At 38.3% G+C, this 26,479-nt stretch overlaps 1 protein-coding gene across 11 annotated transcripts in view; it reads left to right on the top strand.

Moving 5' to 3' along the window:
• LINGO2 (leucine rich repeat and Ig domain containing 2) overlaps positions 1–26,479 on the top strand; it is a 1,231,101-nt gene that overhangs the window by 931,909 nt on the left and 272,713 nt on the right. The gene's annotated exons all lie outside the window — the stretch shown is intronic.

Here is a 26,479-nt window from a genome sequence, read left to right as displayed (position 1 = left end):
AAAGGCAGGGGGAATGGGAACTATGGTTACAAAGCCGATCCCTGGATGTGTACTTAAGGAGTAGAATAATCAGTGCTGATTGCTGTCCCGCTGTAATGTCTCTGTCACTCTTACTGTTGTTCCACCGCCGTGAGGAAGGGTGGGCTCAGCTGTGTCGCCCTAGCTTCACGTGCCTGCACTTATTTTGGCAAAGGCGATGAATTAAAATGCGATAAACGATTTAGTCTTACGTACGTGAGTTAAGTGTATATACATCATTTTACAAATCAGAAACACGCCTGGAAAATTTATGGTGTTACTAAATACGCAAACGGACTCATTACCCTCATTACCAGAATTGTCAGGAGAGCGTTAACTTCCTGGTTTCTACACATGGACTTCTTTATGAAGCTCACCGCAATAAATTCAAGAATATATAAATGTAGGAAGGCAACCTGTTATTTTTTTCCACAAGGCAGATAACAACTGTTCTAGGATTACCTTTTGTTAGTTCCTTCTGCGTGGGGTAGAGTTATACTTGAAATATCTATTATAGTGTTTTTGTTTGGGGACAGTCTTACTCTATAACCCTTGCTGATCTCAAACGCTTGACAATATTCTGATCTCAGCTTCCAAAATGCTAAGATTATATGTGTTAGCCTACAACACTCATCTTGTAATCTAGTTTAAATTGTATTTATTATTATCCATACAAGTGATTAAATAGGCACCATTTTCTCAAATATTGGTTTACCTAAAATATCCAGTATATTAAAGACATTTTTGTAGAAAACCAATAACTCTTTTTCAAAGTCTTCCTAATTTTATTTTTGACATCTATTTGACTTATTTTGAGTGCCTGTTTACAAAGCACTATGTTTGTCTGTGTCCACAAATAACACTGGCATTGACAAAGATGCGGTAGACCCTTATGCTGTAGTTTTATTTAACAATATCAACTCGTTTTGTCAGCACCTGTAAGGTGGATAACTTGTAAAAAATCTCCATTTTATAGATGAAAAGCTCAAGACTGAAAGAACTTAACATGGATCGTGCTCTGATCATGAACCAGGAAATGCTGAAGTCAATGAACCCATAAGCTCAGGCCCCAGAGCCCATGCTCTTTAATCACAGACAGCATGCGACATGTCATATCCTGGAAGGGGACTGTGACCTCCAGGAGCCCATAGTGGGTGAACAAAGCATAGATCCACGTGGAAACAACCAAGAAACTCAGAGAAGGAAGAGAATCATGTTTATGGGAGGGTGGGTAATAAAATATAGCTGGGCTAAAATTGGGGTAGTGTTCTTTTATACTTATCAAGGGGTTAATCTGACTCCATAGCCTGGAAATCAACCTAAACACAGGGCATAGAGTGTAGGATATAAGGTAGACTGGGTAACAGTAGATGTGAGCAGTTGTTGGGTCACCTGACCAATGCAGAGGACAGTGTGATGGAGCAATGCTGGGCTTGGAGAGGTGCAAGTATGTTCTAGATGTGAAGATCTCAAGTAGAATAGCAGTTCTCAACTTGCGGGTTATGACTCCTTTGAGGGTCAAACAACCCTTTCACAGGGGTCACCTAAGACCATTGGGAAACAGTTATTTACATTACAATGCATAACAGTAGGTAAATTACAGTTATGAAGTAGCAACAAAAACAGTTCTATGGGTGAAGGTCACCACAACATGAGGGAACTACATTAAAGGGCCACACAGCATTAGCAAGGCTGGGGACCACTGGATTAGAAAATATACTGTGCTTGGTTTTGTCTTAGTTTGCTTTTGTAGCCAAAGGAGTAAGATGAGGAAAGATAAATTAAGCAGCTACATGCAAGATTGATTAAATGAACAATGGGAAGGATTTGAAAGGTCAATGAGAGGAAGAGATTGATGTTCTAATGGATTTTAGCATTTCCACAGGAACAACTTAAATGGAAATTTAAAAGAAAGAAAAAAGCTTCTAAAGTCTCTTAACTTTGAAGTGAGGACTAAGACATGCTGAAATTGCACTCCTAAAACATAAGATGCACAGGAATAGCGTTTTCCCGTTTGATGCACACAGGGCCCCCCTTTTTTGATTATGTGCAAATCTGAAAGAAAAACTATATTCTCTCCCCTCTTGTACTCAGAAGCCACGAAGAGCAGAATCCTTTAAATTTGCCTGAATTTTTTGATGACAGGTTTGCACAAGATAGGTCATGGCTAGTACATTATTCTCAGATGTCTATGGCTGCCCCATGGCACGGATTGATGATACATGTATGATGGACATTAATAATGGGCAGAGCTTCCTCAGGACAAGAGAGGCCAGGGGTGTCTGAGCGGGGAAGATGATCTGACATGAGCAACCTTTGTTCCCGAAGCCCTTGTGAATTCTGAAGAGGCACAAAGCAAGGATACACATCTAACTTGGGCTTCAACTCTCTGGCTGAGCTGCCTGGGACTCAGGTATTTCAGAATGAGCATTCAGATCAGGAGACAACTTAATGTGAGACTTCACCACTTACAGACGCCAGGAGGAAAACACCACAGCAGAAAAGAGAAAAGGAAGACACCCAGTCATTTCATGTGAGCTGCACTTGAAAGTGTGTGCAACCAAATTGAACTTTTCTGGGCAGTTGAGTTTGGGGTGAGGTTTGATGAAAACCTGTTAGCACTGGCTACAAACAGTACCATCTAAGTGGCTTTTATCCATGAGGCTGGTAAGGATTGGTACACTAGAGCAAATAGCACGCATGCTCCTTTAGATTGTATAATGTTCCATAGTCTTCTGAGTAAAATTCTTTTTGTTGTTGTTGGTGTTGATTTTTTTAATAGTATAGAAGACAATCTTCTCACACTACTCCAAAGTAAATGGTCTTCTTTTTTGATGTTTCATCATATGAGATCTTCTGTTTTATTAAGAGGAATCCTTAACAAGCCAGAACTTATTTTTTATTTAATTAATTTATTCAGATTACATCTCAATTGTTATCCCCTCACATGTATCCTCCCATTCCCCCCTCCCTCCCTCTTTCACCTTATTTCCCTCCCCTAGGTCTATGACAGAAGGGGACCTCTTCCCCCACCATATGGTGACAGCATATCAAGTCTCATCCTGGTAGCCTGCTTATCCTTCCTCTGAGTGCCGCCAGGCCTCCCCACCATGGGGAAGTGGGGCACCAAAGTTCATGTCAGAATCAGTCCCCACTCTCCACACAACTATTAAGCCAGAATTTAGAAAGGAATCCGGGCATGGTGGCGCACTCCTTTAATCCCAGCACTTGGGAGGCAGAGGCAGGCAGATCACTGTGAGTTCGAGGCCAGCCTGGTCCACAAAGCAAGTTCAGGGAAAGCATGTCTCAAAAACAAACAAACAAACAAACAAAAAAACCAAACAAAACAAAAACAAAAACAAAAAAGAAAGTAAAGAAGAAAAGAAAAGAAGATTTCTTAAATGGTATATATTTTTTAAAGAAGGGTGAGTTTTAGTGTTTTTTTTAAGCAACAGCCATTTCAATTACTCTCAGCTAAGACTAGTCTTTCTTTTTTAATTTTTATTTATTTACTTTTATTTCAAATTTTTTATTCAATTTACATCTCAATCATAGACCCCTCCCTCGTTTCCTCCTGGCCCCACCCTCCATTCCTCCCCCCCCCCTTCCTTCCTTTTCTGCTCTCCTAGTCCTCAGAGCTGAGGAGCCCTTCTGCCCTACCCACCAAACCCAGCCTATCAAATCTCATCAGAACTACCTGCACACCAGTGGTGGAAGAACAGTGTGCCTTTATATCTCCCTAGTCTAATGTGGACTTCCAAGATTCTAGCCCTTCCCCTCTGGAATGTGACTGTGGACCTGGTGTTAAGAGGAAGAAGCTGGAGACTCTCAGAGGGTTGAGAGTGCTGGTTGTTTTCCCAAAGATCCTGAGTTGAGTTCCCAGAAACCACATGGTGGTTCACAACCAGCTATAATGAGATCTGGTGCCCTCTTCTGGTGTGCAGTTATGCATGCAGGCAGAATACTATATACGTAATAATAAATAAATCCCCCCTCCCTTTTTTATTTTTTTAAAGAGGAGGAAGCTGCTGGCTCTGGAGAGCTAATTCAGGGTTTTTGAAAGGGGTGCTGATGGGGCAGAGACTGATGTTTATATCCGATTGTCCCATCACTTGACTTCATTCTTTTAACACTCAAACCTAATTTCATTTGAGTGTTTTTCATCTGTGGTAAAGTTCAAGCCTAGTCTCATGCACGCTAGCTAGGTAAATGTACTCTAAGTTCTTCCCAGTCCTTGTGCCTTTTCAAACTTTGAAATAATCTTGGACAGAAAGATTTCAAAGATAGTGCAGAGCGTTTCTGTGTCATCTTTACCTTGAAGTAGTCATTGTTTAAAGTCTACATTCTTTTATTTATTTCTCAATGTAGTTATACTTTTCCAAAAATACATTTCAGAATAACTTCCATGTACAATGCCTCTCCAGTCTCCGATGTTTCCAAGGGCATTTGTTAAAAATCACGAATATTCCTTAACATAAATATAGTCCACTCCTTAAATTTCACCAAACCATCTTTTACCTAATCTGTAATCCATAATGAATTGCTTCGTTCGTATTATATATAGAACAGAGGTCAAATCTAATCTCAAATCATTAATTTTTTTGCTGTATTAGAACATTGATTGGAATGGGAAGAAAAGATTTAGAAATTTAGAAAGGGACCACGAGGAAGTTAGATCTCCTCAGTGTTTTAAATCCTCAAAATCTATATCCTTGTGAAGTGATATACCCATCCGTGTTCTCTGAGAAACCTACCACCATTGATTTTGCTTACATGCATGTGTTTACACAGTTGTAGCTCACATTTAGAAAAAAAATCTCCAGTCAGAGAAGATTTCATGAATGATGGTAATATCATAGGAATATGTTGCCTGGTGATGGTGTAGCTGTCTTAGTTTGTATCAGAACACTGTGGGATATTCGCACCGTGATGAATTTGCTTGTCAAAGTACAGCCGCATGACGTACAGTCAGTTGTCTTTCAGTATCCTCAGTGTCTAGGGAATCTCAACCCCCTCCAATCAAGTCCTCTATACCTAAAATTGCCTCTAGACTACTTACAATACTTAATGCAATGTAAATGTAACTCTATCTTATGCTGTGTTGTTAAAAGAATTATGATGAGAAAAAGGCAGTGCAGACATGATTTTTAGGGTGTCATGTCACTGCCATCTTTGTTGTTTATGATGCTGTTTTATAAAGATGTTGTCATACACATATACCATGTACTTTAGGCATTTTCCCCATGCACTTTTCTCCCCTCTCCCCTCTCCCCTCTCCTTTCTGCTTACATTGCTCTCTCCACCTAGTTTTACTTATGCTTCATGTCATACATACATACACACATAATTTTATATATAAACTCTAAGACCTCAAATGGGAGAGAGGTGAATATATGATTTTATGTGTCTGACTTAATTTATTTAATATGATTATTCAGTCATGTTCATTTTTCTGCAAATGACCTAACCAAGGTAGAGAGAGTTTTAATGAATTGGCTCACAGGATTGTATAAACTGGAAAGGCAAAGTCCATAGGATAGACTGGAACCAATGCCATAAACCTTGGAATATGACCTTTCATTTAGGACAGGCCAACAAGGTAGAATTACAGTATGTATGTTATAGTGTATGGGCATAATTTCTTCTCCCCCAGGAAACCTCAAATGTAGCCCTTAAGTCCTTTCAACTGATTACATTAGAGCTATATGTATTATCAACAGTAACATCTAAAAACAGCAATTCATTGTAGGTGGTATTAACCTATACTACTGTTTACTTAAATATTTGGCCATCCAAATGAAGAATCACAGGCAAAGATTCCTTCCCATATTTTACATGCGAGGAAGCAAAGTCTTTGCAGCATTATTCTTACTAAATGTTCTCACAGCATGATGGACCCAGAATGCACTCACGTAGTGTACTTTGTGAGTACCTTCAAAAGTACATGCTGTGCCTGGCATTTCCTGTTTCCAATTTGGCTAAGGATAGTGGTGAAGTTTTGTCCACTTGTGATATGCAAATATGAGATTGTTTTAGACATAGTTCCCAAACTTATGCTAGCTTTCAACATTTCATTTACCTTTATCATTCTATATTAAGTTTAAAACTATTGTTCTTTAGGGTTGTTTTACTTGCCCTACTGTATAATATGCGTATGCATAGATACCTTTGCATTCCATTAGTACATTTAATAAGGCTAGACAGGTAAATGTACCAATTCTTTTTTTTTTATTCTGTTATTTTTATTTAAATAATTTATTCAGATTGCATCTCAATTGTCCCCTCACTTGTATCTTCCCATTCCCTGCTCCTGCCCTCTTTCACCCTATTCCCCTCCCCTAGGCCTGTGCCAGAAGGGGACCTCCTCCCCCACCATATGATCATGGCATATCAGGTCTCATCCGGGTAGCCTGTTTCTCCTTCTGAGTCGCATCAGGCCTCCCCACCAAGAGGAAGTGGTCAAATATGGGGCACCAAAATTCATGTTAGAATAGTCCCCGCTCTCCATACAACTACGGAGAAATTGCTGTTCATTGGCTAAATCTGAATACAAGGTCTAGGTTTACTGCATGCATTGTCCTTGGTTGGTACAGTAGTTTCTGTATGCCTCCCTGGATCCAGATCTGCCAGCCTTAATGGTCGTCTTGTAGGGTTTCAGGACACTCTGTGTCTTCTATTTCCCCATTCTCCCATACCTCTCTCACTTGGAGTCCCATTAGGAAGTCCCAGCATCTGTCCCAATCCCCCACTGAGTGAAGACTCTCAGAGGACATCTAGGCTGGTCTAGTATCCAATTATAAGTGAGTATATATCATGTGTATCTTTCTGGGTCTGGGTTAACCCACTCAGCATGATCTTTTATAGTTCCATCCATTTGACTGCAAAATTTAAGCTTTCTTTGTTTTTAATAGCTGAGTAGTATTCCATAGTGTAAATGTACCATTTATCTATTCTTCAACTGAGGGACATCTAGGTTTTTTTTTTTTTTTTTTTGGAGATTCTAGATCTCACTCCTAAGGCTGCTATGAACATAGTTGAGCAAATGTTCTTCTTGTATGGTGGAGCATCTTTTGGATATATTCCAAGAAGTGGAACAGCTGGGTCTTGAAGAAGCCCTATGCCCAGTTTTCTGAGAAAGTACCAGATTGATATCCAAAGTGGTCATGCAAGTTTGCGTTCCCACCAGCTAAGGAAGGAGTGTTCTACTTTCTCCATATCCTTGCTATCATGTGCTGTCACTTGAGTTTTTTATCGTAGCCATTCTGATGGGTGCAAGATGGAATCTCAGAGTCGTTCTGATTTGCATTTCTCTGATGACTAAGGATGTTGAGCATTACTTTAAGTGTTTCTCAGCCATTTGATATTCTTCTGTTGAGAATTCTCTGTTTAGCTCTAAGCCCCCATTTCTTAATTGGATTATTTGGTTTGGTGATGTTTAATTTCTTGAGTTCTTTAAATATTTTGGATATTAGACCTTTGTCAGATGTAGACGTTGGTACTCTGTAACCCACAGTTCAGTCAGAGAGAGTGCTGGTACAGTGTGATAGGCTGCTCCGGGCTTTGGAGATCCTGGCCGTGGCTATAGGACCATCCGGCTTTCTGTGGACTGGCTGGGTGATCTGAGGACAGCTCCATCCATTCTCCTGCGTTCTCCCCTGGGTCAGGAGATCTAGATGCCGGTGCTTCACCACCCACAAATGAGTCTCAGATACAGAGTCTGAGATATAGGGCACAGCTACACCTCACAGGCAGGTATGTGGCCACTCTTTGGGGACTAAGCTCCTGTCCTCTGTGGACCAGTTCGATGGCCCAAGACCAGACCCACCTGTGCTCTGCAACGTGTGGACACCTCTCACCTAGGACTCTCCAGATCTTGTGGTCTGTAGCTCTCAGCCCGGTCCCTTGGCTCTGTCTGGCCGACAGACACCACGCATAGTCAGCGCTGCCATCTTGGACCCCAATCTACTCTCAAATGTACCCAAATTGTATACAGCCTACATAATTTGTAGTCTTAAAACGGCATATCAAACTATTGCCACTATTTGTCAGTTTTATTATTGAGATTTCATGGAGAAACATATGAGAATTTGCAGAGAAAAGGCTGTCCAAAATCAACCATAATGACTTATGTAAATAAAAACTTTGCATAGCCACACGAAGAATTTGTATTCTTCCATTTTACTCCAAGAATGATTTCACAGAATCATAACAAAGCCCATAGCACATTTGGAGAATTATTCTTGCCATCAGAAAAAAAATCAGATAATTTTAAGTAACAAATATTAGATAATTTTAAGTAACAAATATTACTCACATAAATAATATTCATTAATTCTATTACATAATAAAATATTTTTCTAGTGATTTATAAGCATTATATTACCAATTCAACAGCCCAACAAGGACATTGCTAATATTTTAACCATTTTAGATGGTGAAGAAAATCATGTTCAAAAAGATTAGACAACCCTAAAAGGAAGTATGCATATAAGTGGATAATTTTGTCTTCTAATTTTTACATGATGTCTTAGTATAAATTGATATGTTTCATATATATTTCAAATTGTCCTTTGGAATCTGTAAGTGTTCATACTTTGATAAATGATAAAGAAATGTAATCAAATACCTTATGTTCAGTCAGTAGCAAGATGGCTGCCAAATTAAAAAACATAATTTATGACCCTTTAACACAGAGTCCAAAGTTTTACCATTAAACTACAACATCTTCTAGTAATAAAAATGCCTGTTATGACAGCCTAACATGAAAATCTCCATTGGTTAGCAAATATTAATTTTCTCCATTGCAGCCTATAATTACCATCACTGGGCAATTACACGGTGCTATGCTTCAGCAACATGTTGTCATCTAATTTTAAGGTGGATTATTTTTCTCATAGAATTACAGCAATGCACACCTCTGTCTGTAGGGGTTGCTGTCATCTGTTATGATATAAAACCCTCGAGTTTCATTTTAAAATGTAAGGTAAGAAGGTGTCGTAGAAACATGAGAAGCACTATGTACCATAGCTTCCTAAGACAGCTATACATCTAATATGTGAATCTGAAACTACATTTCTTTAATTGTCTGTAACAATACTTAAAGAAAAAGATGCCATGACTTAGAGAGACAAGAGAGGTTAGAAATACATAAGAAGAATGAAGGGAGAAAGAGAAAAGGCAAAATGCAATAACTGTATTTTTATTTGAAAATTAAAAATACATAAAATAACTCAATAGCATTAAACTGTATAACCTGACATGCTCCCAGTGTAGTCTCAATGATAAAATTTTATCACTCTAGATACAATAGAATTAAGCCAATGATGTGAAACAAAAAAGAAAACAAACACACGCAAAAAAAAAGTTGCTTCTGATTCTAATTCAGTGTTAAAAGTTCAGTGTGTGTGTGTTTGTGTGTGTGTGTGTGTGTGTGTGTGTGTGTGTAAATTGTAAATGCCATGTAACTTCTTAAAAATCTTATAATTCTATAATTCATTGTGAGATTTCAATATGGATGGGAATATAAACAATATGCAAGTTATCTTTGACTAAATATGTTCAAATATTTTCTATTTGCAATTTTTAACTTTGCATTTCTGTTTAATAACAATTTAAAAAATATGAATCATATTTTATCTGTATGGCAAGTGTAACATAGGCAGGGCTATTATACTAGGACATTTGTATGAAACATCCCCATAATTGAGGGAAGAGCAGGGACTGCCTCTAACATGCATGCTGGTGCCCCCAATTTGATCATTTCCCCTTGGTGGGGAGGCCAGCCAGGCACATAGAAGAAGGGAAAGCAGGTTGCCAGGATGAGACCTGATAGGCTGGGGTCATATGGTGGGAGATGGAGGGAGGGTAGGAATGGGATGATACAAATGAAATAACAATTGATATCTAATTTGAATAAATTATAGTAAATTAAAGTTAAAATTTTTTTCAACAAAATAATCTAATCTGGTCTTTTCTATATGGCTAACATGAAGCATTCGTTGGTATGCAATGACAGTGGAATAGAAACTACCAGGGAGGAGGAGATGGGAGAGGAGAGTGAAGGAGGAAGAATGACAAAAATAAAAAGCAATGTATTGAAATAAATTAAATAATAAAGTCTATTAAAATAATTTGAATAAAAGAATGTGAAGGGAAAAGATTCAAGCTGAAGGCAAAACAAGAAAAACTATGCCAGACAGAAATTTGAGCCTACAATGGGAAAAATATTTTATTGTACATTAAATGATACATTTGTGTTTAAATATATGTGTTTGATATATGTATCGATAATAGCACTCACAATGGGTTTAGATAATAAGAATGTTACTAATATACAAGAGCTTTTCATGAAGTGATAATATATTAATTAGTGGTAGGCTTAATGAATCAAAAAATAGTATTCAATAGTAACTAAAAATGATAGTTCTATTTATTTTTGTCTAATTGAAGAACTCACATGTCTCCTGCTCCTACTGAAACATGAAATTCTTAAACATTTAGCCAAGATTTCTGATTGTCAGCCAAGATGTTCAGTCATGCCACAAGGAGATGACTCAGCGCTACTCAGTCTTCAGTACTGATGTCATTCACATCTATGAGGCACCTCATTCCTAACAGAACTCTAGCTTTCAACCATCTATCAGAAAAACTCGAGACTCAGATTATTTACCCTAATGGAGGGTCTTCATTTTCCTCATAGAAAAATCATTAGAGCTGATACATTCAAGCAACTAGCCAATCTACAGATTTTCTGCATATAAAAATGGCTAGATTTACAAGATTCTCTGGTAGAAATTTCTTTGTGTGTTTACCATAGCAAAACCTGTTTGGTATGCTTGTGTGCCTATCACAGACACCTTGACAGGAAGAAATGCATCAAAGATCAACAGCAAGGTGCTTTAAGCTCCAAGGAGTCCATGGTCTACATTAAATGTGACGCTGTCAAAAAATGGACAGATATGGCCATGATAATGAGCTAGAAATTTTTTGTAGTCACATTTAAAAATTCTAAAACAAAGTCACCAGTCCACAGCAAATCAGAATATAATCTGAAATAGCATGGGTCATAGAAAAGTTTTTTATTTCTTTAAATAGTCCAAAGAAGTGCAGACTGGCTTTGAATTTGCTGTGTAGCCCAGCAAGTTCCTGACTCAGCTTCCCAAGTGCTGAGAGATGCTGGGATTGCAAGCAAGATGCAGCACACACCCAGCATGGGGATGCATGGACTTTTCCAAGGCAGTATAGCCTAACGTTCTAATTATTTCAGTCTTGAGATAGGGTTTGCCTGCAGAGCCCTGTCAGGCTTGGAATTGACGGTGTAGATTTCAAACTTGCATTAATCCCCTTGCTCCTGTGTTACAGGTGTGAGCCACCACCATTGTGGTGGAAATTTATTTAGTTCACGTATTTCCCATAGCAAAGCCTGTGCTTTTGTAAGCCTATGTGCTAGTCACAGGATACAATTTGTCAATGTCAAATGGAGGAATTCTCAAAAGTTGGCAATTACTCTTCATTATATACATAGCCACTGTATGTGTGGTATTCATACACCTACTGTTTAGGATAATTCATATTTCATTACCTCTGAACTTATGGGACCTGAACGCTCCTCAGAAATGGCTATCTTACATCAAGTATAAGTATATGAACCACTCACTGCATAATTTTATTCTTATAGGTAGGTGTTCAAGGCTTCTTTAAAATGCAATGATCATAAGGGGTCATACTGTTATTGGCCTTCTGAAATCTGTGGAAGAGATCGCCATTATCATTCCTTGGTGGCCACCCTATGGGATATGCAGATCGGAGGTTCAGAGTCAGGGCTGGTAATGGATACCTAAGAACTACACCAAATCCTTCTAGTTTCCAGAATTTCAGATTTATTGTATTCCAGGGTTGCATTCTGAATTTTCCTAATTAATCTTTCTTCTTTTTATTTTTATTTTTATTGGAGTGTGTGTGTGTGTGTGTGTGTGTGTGTGTGTGTGTGTGTGTGTGTATGTGTGTGTGAGAGAGAGAGAGAGAGAGAGAGAGAGGGAATTTCATACCACGCAAACCCAATCTCACTCATCTTGCCCTCCCCTTGTATCTGTCCTCCACCTTTGCAACCTCCTCTGAACAGAGGAAAACAATTTTCATTGTGGAAGCTGTGGTGTGTCACAGTGTGTCCCATAGTATATACCCTTTTATTCATACTTCATACTTCTTGTCTTGCAAATGTTTATGAGGCCTCTGGCTTCTGCTACTGTATCAATATTGTATCAATACTATATCAAAATGCCACTGGCACTCCTCCCAAATATCCTGTCTTTGCCCTGTATGAATGAAGATACTGCAGTCTTTGATCTGCAGCAATGGTCCTTTCATGCACTGCAGCAGTTCACCCATGGGTTAGGCCAGTTCAAAGACCTGGATCTGGGCCAGAGAAGTATCTGAACTGGTCAGCCCACTGGCTCTCTTGCTTTCTTGCCACTGGGGCTTGCTCATCCACAAACCCATAAACTAGCCTCACATAGGAGGAGGACCTGATCTCCCAAGTGTTGCAGCTAATCAGGCACATGGCCAATTCTCCTACTCTCATGATCTCAGGGCCAGCCAGCTCTCCCACCTTCCACAGATGGCAAAGGACAAGGGAGGGGAGGAGAGAGTCTCTCTGTAGCATGCCAATGCCAATCAGACAAGAGGCAGGGCTAGATCTGTAGCATTCATGCCCTCCAGGCCTGCTCACCTGCAATCGTCACATCCAGGGCCAGGGCTACTATGCTGCTCAGGTGAGGAACAGAGCCTGATCTCCTGAGTTCTGCAGGAAGTGAGGGGCAGGGACAGCTCTCCTGCTCTCATGACCTCCTGGGTCCCAGCTCTCCTTCCTGCCATAGGTGGCAAGGAACAAGGGTGAGAGAGGGTATATCTCCCTTGCTCATGCTGAAGCAAGGCAGACAAATTGCAGAGTCAGCTCCCTCACACTCACACCCTCACGCTGACTCACCCACAACTCCAGTAATATATGGGAACTGTTTTCTCAAGTACTACATTTGGCTATGGGAGGGGTCTGCTTTCCTGTTTTCATCCCCTCAGGGCCAGCTCTCCCATAATGCCCAGGTGAGGTGTGGGGACAGTTCTTCACAGCCCTCAGACATCAACATACCCCCAGTAGACAGCCCAGATGAGGAAATTCAACCTGACCTTTAGTGGTAACAGAACCCCAGACCCATGGACCCAGATATGGTCTTGATGGAAGCACAAGCAAGTATCCCACCATCATCCTAAGTAGCATCACTGGCTATTCACATCAGGCTGTTTCTCAATACCCTTGACTTTCCAGTACTGTCTCTTTTCATTGTGCCCACATCCTCTGTTTCTCTTTCTCTTCCATATAACCACCACTCATTTCTTTTTCTCTCAGTGCCACCTGGAGTCTTTGGGTGTCTGGGGTCATCACTAAAGTATTCTCAGGAGAACTATGCTCACTCATGCATTATGGCATTGGGCAGGGCTTATCTCAGGCATGGTCTGCCACCCTCGCTCCCTCAACCTCTGGTCTGGTTAGTCTTGGACTAACTCATAGCCTAAACCACCTGAGTGGCCACATATGGGTGGGTCATCTGTTTGTCTAGGCTCACGGTGTCACTCCTCACCCAAGGCCCTTGGTCCCAGGACTGGTTCTTCTACTTTCGATCTTGCTCCTTGTCCTGGGAGCTCATCCAGGCTTGCCAGATTTTCATAGGTCAGAATACTACTAGTAGACATAGCATCTCTCCTTTCTGCCACCTACTGAGACATATGTGGCACAGCAACCACACCTGCAATGCCTCTAAGGGCAGGTAGTTTTTCCTTTCATTAATATATTATGTACTGTACCAATTGAGATTCCAAAGAATATCAAGAAAATCAGCATTCCTTTTCTGGTAAAGCTGAAAAAAATCTCCAAACACTTCTAGAAAGAGCACTTAATCCATGATTTTTTTTCCCGGTAACATCCATGAAGGAAAAATAATAACGTGATTAGTCTTTCATCTTAAACAGCCAGGATGTATATAGCTTATTAAAATTATGTTAATTTCAGAAAATACTTATGCTGCCAAGATTAAATGCCAAGTTTAGGGATTTCTCTGGCTGCTACAAAAGAGAAATCACATACATTTTTGCTGGGCTTTGACTTTATACTGCTGAGGAATTGTGTACTTTCTCTCCCGAAATCTTGGTGAAGATGCTGGTAGCATGAGCAGAAGGGTAGGCCAAGCATAACTCCTGAACAAAGCTGTTTCCTACTATGTGTTGCAGAGTAAGCTATGCCAGATAATCTTGAAAAGGGTAAAAATTTAAAATATAAAATAGAAACAAAACATAAATATCAACTCGAAAGACAAAGGGTACGTGGGACCAAGCCTCCTGTGGTTTTCTTTTCTCAAAACTCGAGCTTCTAAACTTATAAAATATTTACTGCACTGTTGAAGAGTCAAAACTGTGCTTCTGTGTTTCGGTAGAAGAAGCAATTCCTCTCGGATACACCTTATACACCTCATAGAAGCTTTAGTATGGGTTCCAGTGAGTGAACGTACAGCCGAGAAGAGGGCATATAATACTCCAGCATCTGTAAACGATGTTCCGTGTTGTAGCTCACATCTTTCACTGGGTTGTAGAATTTTGATTCATTTCTAAATCACTCTGAAAGTCTCTCTGGTGAGAATTCTGCTAATCACAGCAGACTGGGAAAAATAGTCCTAGGAGATACTTTAAATGAGGCATACATTTAAAACAACTTAAGATGAAAATACTATTAAGAGAGGAACACAGTTCTAATGATCATGGGGTGAGTTTGTGTATGGGTAGGTTTGTGGGGGTAGTACTGTGTGGTGGGTAGGTGTGCGCATGTGTACCTGTGTGGAGGGGTAGGTGTGTGGGGTTAGGTGTGTGTATATGTAGATATGTGTGAGGGTAAATGTGTGAGGGTAGGGGTGGGGGCATTGTGTGTGTGTCGGGAAGATTGTGTAGCAGTAGGTAAATATGTGGGTAGATGTGTGTCGTAGTAGGTGACTGTGTCATTATATGTGTGTTTGGGTAGGTATGGCGGAATATTTCTGTTTGGTTAGCTGTGTATATGAGAAGGTCTATGTATTGGCAGATGTATGTGGGCATAGGTGTGAGTCAGGAGTAGGTGTATAAACACGTAGGATGTGTACAGATGATAGTTTAATGGTGGTTAAGACAACATCAATTTTAGTTGTGGGCTGTTATTTCTTTTATTCTTATAAAACTTTGAATAATTTAATTTCAGATGCCTCATTTCAGTGGCTTGAAATTCTCACTCTTAGAAGAAAAAAAAGGCAATGTATCTCTTAACATGAGAAAGGGCAATTCTTTGTTTTTGTTTCACAGTTCTTTTTGAAATACATTTTGAAGAAAACATTTTCATTCCAGTGAACACAAAAGCCTTGTTTAGCATTGTGGATCCTTTCTAGATGAGGTTTATTATAGCTTTGCTACAGCATGTAAGGAAAAAGAGTAACAAAGATGTGTCACCACAGCACTACGCTTGTATCCAAAGGATTAAACTTCCTTCTCAGCTTGGTCTCCAAGTCAAGGGAAGACGAGGAAACAAAATGCATCCTGAGAATCCTAGTGACTCACTTTGGCTGTACTCATATGATTGTGTTTTAGCCATTAATCAATGCCATAATTATCAAGAATAAAAATGTAAGCCAGTAATTAATTGTCTAAGGTAAGAACATGGAAGGATTAATGCTACATACGTTCTAGAATACAGAGAAGGAAAGGTCACCAGATGATGAATGGGAGCAACCAGAATAACAGACCAGCAAATTAAACCCAACAGAGGAGATCAGCATTTGTCAGATAAACTAATAAAACCTTGTAGCTTATTGATGGCACTCCTCCACTGGGCTGAAGGCACTCTCAGAGAGGATAAGGAGACTGTGAGTGAGCAGGTGGGTCAGAGAAGGTTGCTGAGACATGTGGAGATGCAGGTAGCACAAAATAACACTGTAAGTACAGAGCTGGGGAGATCCATCAGGGTTAAATGTCATCTTTCTTTCAGAAGTATTTACTGTTATTTAATTGTAAAGAAACCAAGAATGATTTCTCTGAGCTCTGAGTAATGAATTGTGGTGGTCTTAATGTTCCTGAGTCTCTGGGGGATCATGTTAACTGAAATCATCTTTAAATCTTGAAGAATTATTACTCCCTTAGCCATGACTCTTCTGCAGACTAGAACTGCTCTGTTTCAAACAATTTATTTTATTTTATTTTTTATTATATTTGTGTGTGTGTGTGTGTGTGTGTGTGTGTGTAGGCATGTACACATGTGTGTACCTGTGGGCGTGCACACATGTGTACATGTGAGTGTGCATATATACCATAGGAAGCAGCCTACAAGTTCTTATCTCCTATCATGTGGGGCCAAGAAATGTCATGCTTAGTGAAAAATGTCTCTACTGTCTGAGACATCTCAGAGGCCCTCGAAGATTATTTTAAAAGGCCAGTGAACATGTAAGTATATAAAATATAAGCTATACAGACAAATTGTAGATATTTTCAAATATTTTCTTCTAGACTACATGTACTATAATTCTAGTAAAAGAGAGTTTATGCTATGTTAATATTTAAGATTAAAATCCATTATAATACCAGACACCAATACTTTATTAAATGTATTAATATATTTCAACAAAAATATTAACTTTTATTACAAAAATATGTATTCAGAGCAAAAATTCAAACAACCAAAAACCATACATACATAAGGTAGGCAATTATGTTGAAGACAAAATGTTTGTACATTAAAATTGAATGCAGCCTTAAACAATTATGTTTATGAAAAATTATAATGACATGGAAAATAAGTTAAATAAATAAGAAATAGTGTACAAATTTAATGAGATGCAGAAATAATTTACTAAAATATTTTATATCAATCTCTATACTTCCACATACAGCTACGCAAACACACATAGATGCTCACACCTGTAGGGACATATCAGATCCATCCTCCACATACATACATAAAAACTCTACAATTTTCTATTGCATATATACATACATGTGTATAAATATGTATATGTATATATGTATTATATATACATACAATGTTCATATATATGTTCTTGGAATAAATACAACAAAATTGAAAAATGTTGAAATATTTTATGTGAAATGATATTTTCATATTTCTTCTTTAAATTTTACTATAATGAGAATATCAGGTTGCTTTCTGAATCAGCTGATTTTCTACTGTGCTTTTCATTTGCTGAATCCATTTAATTCTTTATCCATGACAATTAATTTATTTGATGATATTACCAAAACATACTCAGATAAATGTCCTTTGCTCTTCTATCTGTATCACCTTGCTTTATTTATTTTACTTTATGGCATTACCTGAAATGATACAACTAGCTAACATTTAGTGTCTGTGCTATATCAGGTCATTGGGGAGAGGAGAAATTTATCTGTTCTGTTCTCTGCTGTCTGCAATTTGTGAAACCTCATCAGATCTATTCATATTTCTTAAACAGCAAGAGAGTTGTATTTTTTTTTAATATAAGCCTAGTGAGCATGTTGCAACCAGCAGCCATGTAGAAGGAAAAAGAAAGAACTGACATTAGAGAAAATCTGGTATTGGCATAAAGAAATTGAAAATTGGAAATACAGTAAAAGATAAGAAATCCTAAGATAAGTGCTAAGAAACAGCTCTTTGAGTTTCTACATTGGCTCAGAACACAGTGGACCACACGTCTGTGTCATGGGTATGAAACATGTAGTCTTCTTATATAAGCTCTTCCATAGATAAATACCCATGCCTGTGTGGACATGCATAGGAAGCCTTGCAGTTTCTGTGGTTTCACGGGAAAACTGAATTATACATGAAAGTTCCTGCTCTGTCTGTGTCATTCATAAAACTCACAGAGAGTTCACAATCTATTATAATAGATTGAAATAATTGAAAACCTTGCCCATCATGTTCCAATTATACACAGGAGCAAAAGTTAAATTTGGTCTCCAAGAAAGCACATCACATACATAACAACACTAAGTTGTTTTGATACCAACCTTTATCTTTCCACATGAAGCATACAGGAACACATACCACACCCATCCCCCACATACACATGTAAGAACTCTATCTTTAAATGTTTCTATTACATATATGTGCATACATGTATATGCTTTTACATATGTATTGTATATATGGACATGTATACATAGAGTATACACTTCATATGTATACAAATGTATATTTATCATCTGAGATCAGAAGAGAGATCTGCTAAGTTCAAAACTGAAGGACAGTTATGGGTTTCATATGGAGCTAAGTCAAAGCCGCATGTTTGTTCCACTGAAGCACCTATGTTTATGACAGCCATGGTGTCTGTGCTATTTCCTGAAGGCAAGAAACAGTAACACAATGGCTGGTGTTCACTGGGAATAGTAGAGGTGCTAAGACACCCCAAAGTGCTTCATGCACAAGTGTTCTCAATCCTCGTGCTACCTGATTATTGGGATAATAACCAATAGTGGGGAAAGTTCAATAACTTGTACCAAGACATTCAAATCCACAGTCTCAACATCAGAGGGCTGAAAGCAATTCAATCCAATGCTCTTCTTAAACTAGAGCGAGATATGACAGAGAAACTGCTAGGAGTGAAAGGTGTTCCACAGGGAAGCCTGCTGCCACACTGTGTGTCTAGGAAGAGGTAAATACTGCTGGCTGCTAACCCACAGGTCTACATGTGCAGATTCTAAAAACTTGGAGTTAAATTATGTTTTAGAAAAAAAGTCAGTATGAAATATGTATATTCTCGTGGAGCTGGAGAGATGGCTCAGAGGTTAAGAGCACTGGCTGCTCTTCCAGAGGTCCTGAGTTCAGTTCCCAGCAACCGCATGGTGTGGCTCACAATCATCTATAATGAGATTTGGTGCCCTCTTCTGGTTTGCTGATGTACATGCAGGCAGAGCACTGTATACATAATAAATAAATAATTCTTTAAAAAAAAAAAGAAAAATGAATATTCTCTTGTATAGCTTCCTAAATAATATGGTATAGCAACTATTTTACATAGTTGAGTGTTGAATTAGAAAATCTGAATCCTAAATGGCCCCAAAGAGCCTATTTTCAAGGACATAGTAGTGAAAGGTGGTAATACACTTACAAGTTGGGGTCTCTAAAGAGCAAAGATAATAAACCCTTAAAGAATGTGAGTCTATTTATGTCCTTGAAGATATGATCTTGAAGAGAAAGTGGGTCACCAGCTCTGGTTTTGCACTTGGCCATGAAGTGAGTTCTTTGCTACAAAGCACACTCACTGTGCTGCGTTGCCTGGACACAGACCTAAAGCAACAACAATAACCAAGCAGAGACCAGTTTTCAAAACTGTGAGCCAAACCAAACTCTTTCTCCTTATCTATTGATTATTGCAGGAAACTGTTCCAGTAAAGGAAGTAATGAGTAGCCTAGAGATGACTTAGGATACACAGGACAGTAGGTGCTAGGCCATATAAAAACACCGAATCATTTTATATAAGGGATATGGCCACACAAGGTTTGTCTGTATGAGATCCTGGCTCCAGTGGACTGCTGATGATGCTGGCAGAGTGTGCCCATAGGTTTGCATTGTACCGTTAATGTAGATGTAAGCCAAGACCTCACCCTTGCTAAGGAAATGTTCTTAGCAGGATAAAACCCTCAACTTCACATGTCTAAGTGCTACGAATTACAAAGACTGGAGGAAGGAAAAAAGATAGTTCATTGGGTTTTTTGTTTTTGTTTTTGTTTTTGTTTTTGTTTTTGTTTTTTTGGCTGTGCATACATCTACCTTTAAAGAACTCTTTTAAAATAAAAATTAAAAAAAAAAAACAGTATTTGTCAAGATAACCGAGGCTATCTACTAAAGTAGCACAGCAACTCTGATACATTTGCATGTGTCAATTTTTCATATATGTAAATAGATCAAATGCCCTAAAAGTGGTCTTTTTTGTGTGTGGAAAACCATGGTGTATTAGAAAAGAGTTGAAAGAGAGAGAAGTTAGTAGCAACCATTGGGTACATTTTAATGTCAGCCTTTGGCAGCAATTTCAATAAAACAATGGAACTAACACAACAGTTTAAACATTCTTTACCTATTCTGACAAATTTTAGGAAAAACAATACCGGTTCATTGACATTACTGTAAATTACCAGGAAAAAAATGACAATAAATTTATAGTGGAATGTATAAAAATAGTTAAAATAATAGTGTACTTTGCATAATTAACTATGAGGTAGCTGACTGTGGTCCTTAGCTAACAGATGAAACTAGGATGTGAAGCTGTTGGTCCTCCAGGTTACATGGTAACCCATAGTGTAGATAGGAAAGGGCCAGCCAGGCCTTTGCTGGCTAGCTTGCTTCTACACCATTACATTTAAATGCCTATTATATTAATTTGTAGAACTTACTGCATGTGTATTTTGTCTGTGTGTGTGTCTCTATACAAATACATGTCTGCTCCACACAAGGCCAGAAATGGACATGGGATCCAGGAGCTGGAGTTATAGATGGCTTTGAGCTGTTATGTAGGTTCTAAAAATCAAAGCAGGCTCTTCTGAACAACGGCTGGCTCTTAACCACTGAGCCATCTCCCTAGCCCCCAAACCACTATTATCTTAACTCAACTTGTCATTTGAAACAGAGCAAAGGAACTTAAAAAAAATATGGATCTAGGTTAGTTGACTCTGTTGGTCTTTTTTGTGGGTCCATGTTAGTTCTTTTCCCCTCCAGGCCCTTCTCACCCACTCTTCCACAGGACTCCTCAGACTCCACTTAATGTTTGGCTGTGAGTCTCAGCATCTGATTCAATCAGCTGCTAGGTGGGGCCTCTCAGAAAAATTTAAGTTAGGCTCCCATCTGTAAACATAGCGAAGCATCTCTAATGGTGTGAGAGGTTGACTCTCCTCCACGGGGAAGGTCTCAGGTTGGGCCACGCATTAGTTGGTTATTCCCTCAGACTCTGTCGTTATCTCTGCACATCTTGTAAGCACACCGGGGTCTAACAGACAGAGAAACAACAACCAATGATCATGCATGGATTGGATCTCGGCCACCTACACATATGTAACCGATGGGCAGTTTGGTCTTTTTTTGTTTGTTTCTTTATAATGTCACTAAGAAATATTTTTTATTAAATATTTTATTTTTTATGTATTCATTTATATTATGACACATATATACAATAAACTACCTATTAGCAAGAAGAAACATGAAATGATCAGGAATTATATAAATGTTACATTCTTAGTGTTTCGGCTATTTGTATTTGTCAGCCTTGAAGAGAACATCTTTCCCATCTTGGTGCGTCTAAAATTCTGAATGTAAATCACCATTTATCATATCTCGTCATTATCAACTTGATCTTCACATGGGTCACCTCGTAAGTTGAGATGGTGCTGTCTGTGGCATGGACTCCACTGCCTGCTTTCAATCACTTCACCTTAGCCAAGCTGCCTTGCCTGGCCTCAGTGGATGAGGAGTTCAGCTGAGGAGACTCGATGTGCTGGGGTGGGCATCTGGGGTAGAAGATCCCCCAATTCTGAAGACAAGGGGAGGGAGAGAGGGGAGGAGGGTGGGAGGAAAAGACCAGGAGGAAAGTAGGAGTGAGATCTGATCTGGATCTAAAGTGAATATGTAAATTAAAAATAAATTATTAAAAAATATGTGATATAGCTGGGCGTGGTGGAGCATGCCTTTAATCCCAGCACTCGGGAGGCAGAGGCAGGTGGACCACTGTGATTTGGGGCCAGCCTGGTCTACAAAGTGAGTCTAGGACAGCCAAGGCAACACAGAGAAACGTAAAAAAAAAAAAAAATGTAATGTGGATTTATTTTTCTGGAGGAAACTAAAATATGGTTATAAAAATATAGTACAAAGAAGAGGAATCATCCATTTCTCAAATTACTTAGGAATGACTCGGGAAAGAAAGAAAGCATGCTTCCTAGCTCACATAAAATGGTAGATTTTCATAAATTCTAAACCGATTACTGTTTGGCAGCCTTTGTTTTTAATTTCTCCAAGGTCCAGGGTCATACCTTCCATTTCTTTTATGGCATTGCATTGTACTTAGTACACCGCCCTGCAGAGTTAAATGCTCAGTGAATGCTTGTTGATGGACTTTCCCATTGGGCACCTGTCAATATCCTACAGTGTACTTTCAGAATTTAATGAAACTACTCTTGTAAAAGAAATGTGCATCTGTTCTAATACCCATGAAAATCAATATATGAACTATAAAGCCTTGGAAACATCCATTAATTTCTCTCTGCTTTATTTTCCCACTTGTTTATTGCAGAAAATGGTAACCATGGGTTGTTTGTTTGTTTGTTTGTTTGTTAGCACATTGAACATGAAGAAGTTAGAGTCGATATCTGCACTGTGTGCTTACTTATTGCTAAGCTCAGGCAGCTCACAGAACCCATGTTCACGTCACGCATGCACTTACTTCCTTTCCTTGTGTTTAATATGGGGAAACCGAGATTGTCCCACTAAACTACTCTGAAAAGTAAATGGCCAGTCTACACTGTGACTAGGCTGTAGCCACGTTAGCCCACACAGAGGCTGGACAGACACACCCGGAAGACAGGTTTTCCTCAGACTGAAAACTCTCTGCTCTTAATTTCCTGGTAGTTATAAAGTAAGAGTTAATAGAGATCGTCCTTCAGATTCTTTGTAGAATAATAATTTCTGAGCTCATTTTATCTTATATAATGTACATGTTAAAAGACACCGTAAATATACAGTGTATTTTGACATGAAAATGTTACTATTTCTTTGGATTTTGTGTTACAATGTGACCTTTGTGGAGTGGAAATAAGGTTTACTGAATTCTCTCAAGTATGGTTCTGATTGCGAATAATTTACATGCTCATTTGTGAATCTGGAAGTTCAAATTAAAGATATAATTTAATACATTTAATGGATGTTACAAAAGTAATCTGGTATCTCAAAACTGAGATATTAACAATATAGTTGTGTGTTAAAAGTTGCTAATTAATTATGGATTTTGATGCTCTGAAGTAATAATATCTGCTTACGGGGCTGACAGATGGCTCAGCACTTAGCACTTAGCAGCAGCTGTTGCTTTCACAATGGGCCCAGGTTTAGTTCATAGCACTCCCATCAGGCAGCTCACAACCAGCTGTAACTACAGTTCTAGGTTATTTGATACCTACTTCCGGCCTGCACAGACACAATGCACACAATATGTGGTGCACAAACAGACACACAGGCATTCATACACAGACACATAAATAAAAACACATTTTAAAAATGGAAAAGTACTATCTATATAGATCTTGGAAATGTATTTTCATAGCATAAAGATTCTATTTTATAACATCATAATAAAAGCTTTGAATATCTTAAGCTACAGGATCACACACATATATATGTATATGTATATGTATATATGTATATATTCAAGCAATATGTATTTAAACTACTAGAGAAGTGATCATAGACTGAAAGATGTTCCTAACCATCCTCTGTAGAGTTGTTGTGTGTGGGGGGGTAGTTGTGGGGGTGGGTAAGTGTGTGCATTTATACACATTAGATTATTGTATCTTCTTCAATATTAATTCATCTTTCTTGGCATTTCCTTGTTCTTTCTAATATATGATGTTATCTTAATTCAGAACAATACTTCTCCTGATACTATTTGGAAGTTATACTGTATTTTTGACCTTTGAGAATTATAACTACAAAATCCCTGCTTATTTTTAAAAAAAATGGCCATAAGTTGAAGACAAATGAAGCAATTTTATTATTAAGTAAACAATAAACCAGAATGTATTGCGAGTCACAAGTATTCCACTAAAGAGATTCTGAACACAGAAGAACCCCTCCTCATTTATAGAGCTGGATCTTCATTTGCTTCATGTTTTCAGGATGATTTATCCTCGAAGAGGCTTTGACATTGGTTGCATAGTTTCCTCTAAATTCACCTGATACTTAGAATGACAATATGACATTATGGGTTTACTAATTGCAATTATGATAAGGAACTGAGCACCTCGAATCTTTGCAAAGGAAACAGTTTTGCTCCTATCCTTAGGAAATTAAAGTTCTTATTGGTCCAAGGCAAAGGATGGTTGGTGTTATACTAGCTGGACTATATCTTCCAATTGGATGTTCTAGGTTCTTCACACACACAAAAAATGTTGGACTTTTCAGTTTGAAATTTACTTATGCAACTTTTAAAAAGATGTACCTGTCTCTGCTATATGGAATAACAGCCATTCTTCTTGGGCATTTGTGTCTCCATTTGTTGGCAGTTCTGAGTCCATTAGCATCTTCAGCTCCAAACATGAGATCTATCAAGCACAAAAAAAGCTCAGGAAGGACTTGTGTTCAATACTCCGGCCATCCTGTCTCATCTGCACCGCTTAGACTCTCCTCGTGACTGCTTATAAGGTTCATAGTTGTACTTTGAAGAAACCAGAAATATCCACCAGGAAACAAAACTCCTCCTGCACGTTTTAAAAGATAGTAACATGGGATTGTTAGAGTCCAGGCTCTAAGATAAATGTTGCCAACACCCTGCCTGGAATGCATTACTTTCTAAACTCTTTAATTGTATGGTCAGAAACAAAACAAAACAAACAAAAAGGCAAAGCAGCCAATGGCTGTTTTTTGGTTTGGTTGATTGGCTTTGAGCAATTTTAATATTTTCGTGTTAGTAAGAAACAAATAAACAAATTTCAGTCCTTGTAGTCAAGTTTTTGAATCTGGAAATATGAGGAAGTAAGGAATAAGAGTCGTGCCAAAAAGTTGCCACTCGGACCATAGATCCTTGTAGAGATTTTTGTTGTTGTTGCTATTTGTTTGACTGATCAAAATGACTGACTCCTTTTATCACTTGAAATAACTTAAATGGATTTATTAAGTATAAAAAGATCAAGCTGCTTGTAATAATAGAGGGAGATTATTTTTATTTTTGACTAAAGGGATGGCAACTCGTTCTTTTCTTTAATGAGAACAGTAAGTAAAAATAATTATTCACGTAAGCTTGGTTTCTCATTAAGCATTGGTATAAAGCTTTCTCCAATAAACTCAAGTGGATATTTTTGCAAGATTGGGCTCAGGAGTTCATCATCTCCATTAGGCCATGGAATTTGATTATCCAATCAACCTCCTTTGGTTCGCACAAAGCATTCTTATGGTCCATTAATTTAAAGAAACTTCTTTGTAGAGTGAAGGATTACTAAAGAAAAAGGGGAAGAAAAATACTACTCTAGTAGTTCACTTGGCATCTGCACACTTACACACACTGTAGCCACATTTTTTCTAGAAATTATGGAAATATAGATTGCTGTGTTAAACCAAACCAAATACTGGTCAGAACATATCACATGCATTTTCATCACAAAGGCGTGTTTTGCTTTTAATCAGGAGAAATATATATGTCTAAGGTTTAAATACTCTTGGAGTTTCGGTAAAACTTAAGCTTTTCTTCTGACTAAAATGATCATATAAGCCAAAATGAATTATTAAGGGATGTGTATGTTTGTTTCTTAGTTACATAACAACATACAAGTACATATTGAATATTCATATTTAAAAAACATTTCCCAAGGTAAAAGATACCACTTTTTCATTATCTTACATTTTTCACAAGAAATGACATAAGTAAAAATATGGGATACATCTGTGTGTACACACATGCCAAGGGGAAGAGGCTTTCTGAATGACACATCATTTTTAATAGATCTACAGCTTAACACTCTTTTCATAGATGAACATTAATAATGATTCCTGTTTTCATAGATGGCTTCATTTCTTTGTTGAGAAAGCCCAGGCTGGCCTTGAGATCACTATGTAACTCTTGGTGGCCTCAGATTCACCGTCATCCTTCATTCAACCTGCCTCTTTCTGGAAGGCACCTCAGACTAATCTCAGCTCCTTCTGAACTTAGGACTCTAAACTCTGAGGTTGGTTTCCAATTTAATTTAACTTTATGCATATAAACACTGCTGTTTTTCAGTGTGACTATAGATAAGAGAGAAAGAGAGAGAGAGAGAGAGAGAGAGAGAGAGAGAGAGAGAGAGAGAGAGAGAGAGAGAGAGAGATCATCTACCTTGGGCTGTTTGTGAATCAGCACAGGAACTTTACCAAGCACTAAGGTGCCCAGCAGATTAGCTTATGCCCTTAGATTGTTCTGTAATTGTAATATCACTTTGCTTTCCTTCTCCTGTCAGAGAAGGAAATAAAATGTGTGTGCAAATAAAACAATGCCATAGGGTTTCATATCACATGTCCATGTGCGTCATTCCTCTGGCCCAAGGGTTCCCTGATGTCAGTATCTTCATGCCACAAACAGGGAAGCTTCTGATGTCTAATTTAAGATTGTAATGGGCTTTGTTATGAAAAATCCTTTTTCAAATAGGAAGTAAATAGATAGTATGTTCAGTTACTGGAAG

Source organism: Acomys minous (genome assembly GCF_964271855.1).
Source record: "Acomys minous genome assembly, chromosome: 1".
NCBI lineage: Eukaryota > Metazoa > Chordata > Mammalia > Rodentia > Muridae > Acomys > Acomys minous.
This window is presented reverse-complemented; position numbering and strand designations above follow the sequence as displayed.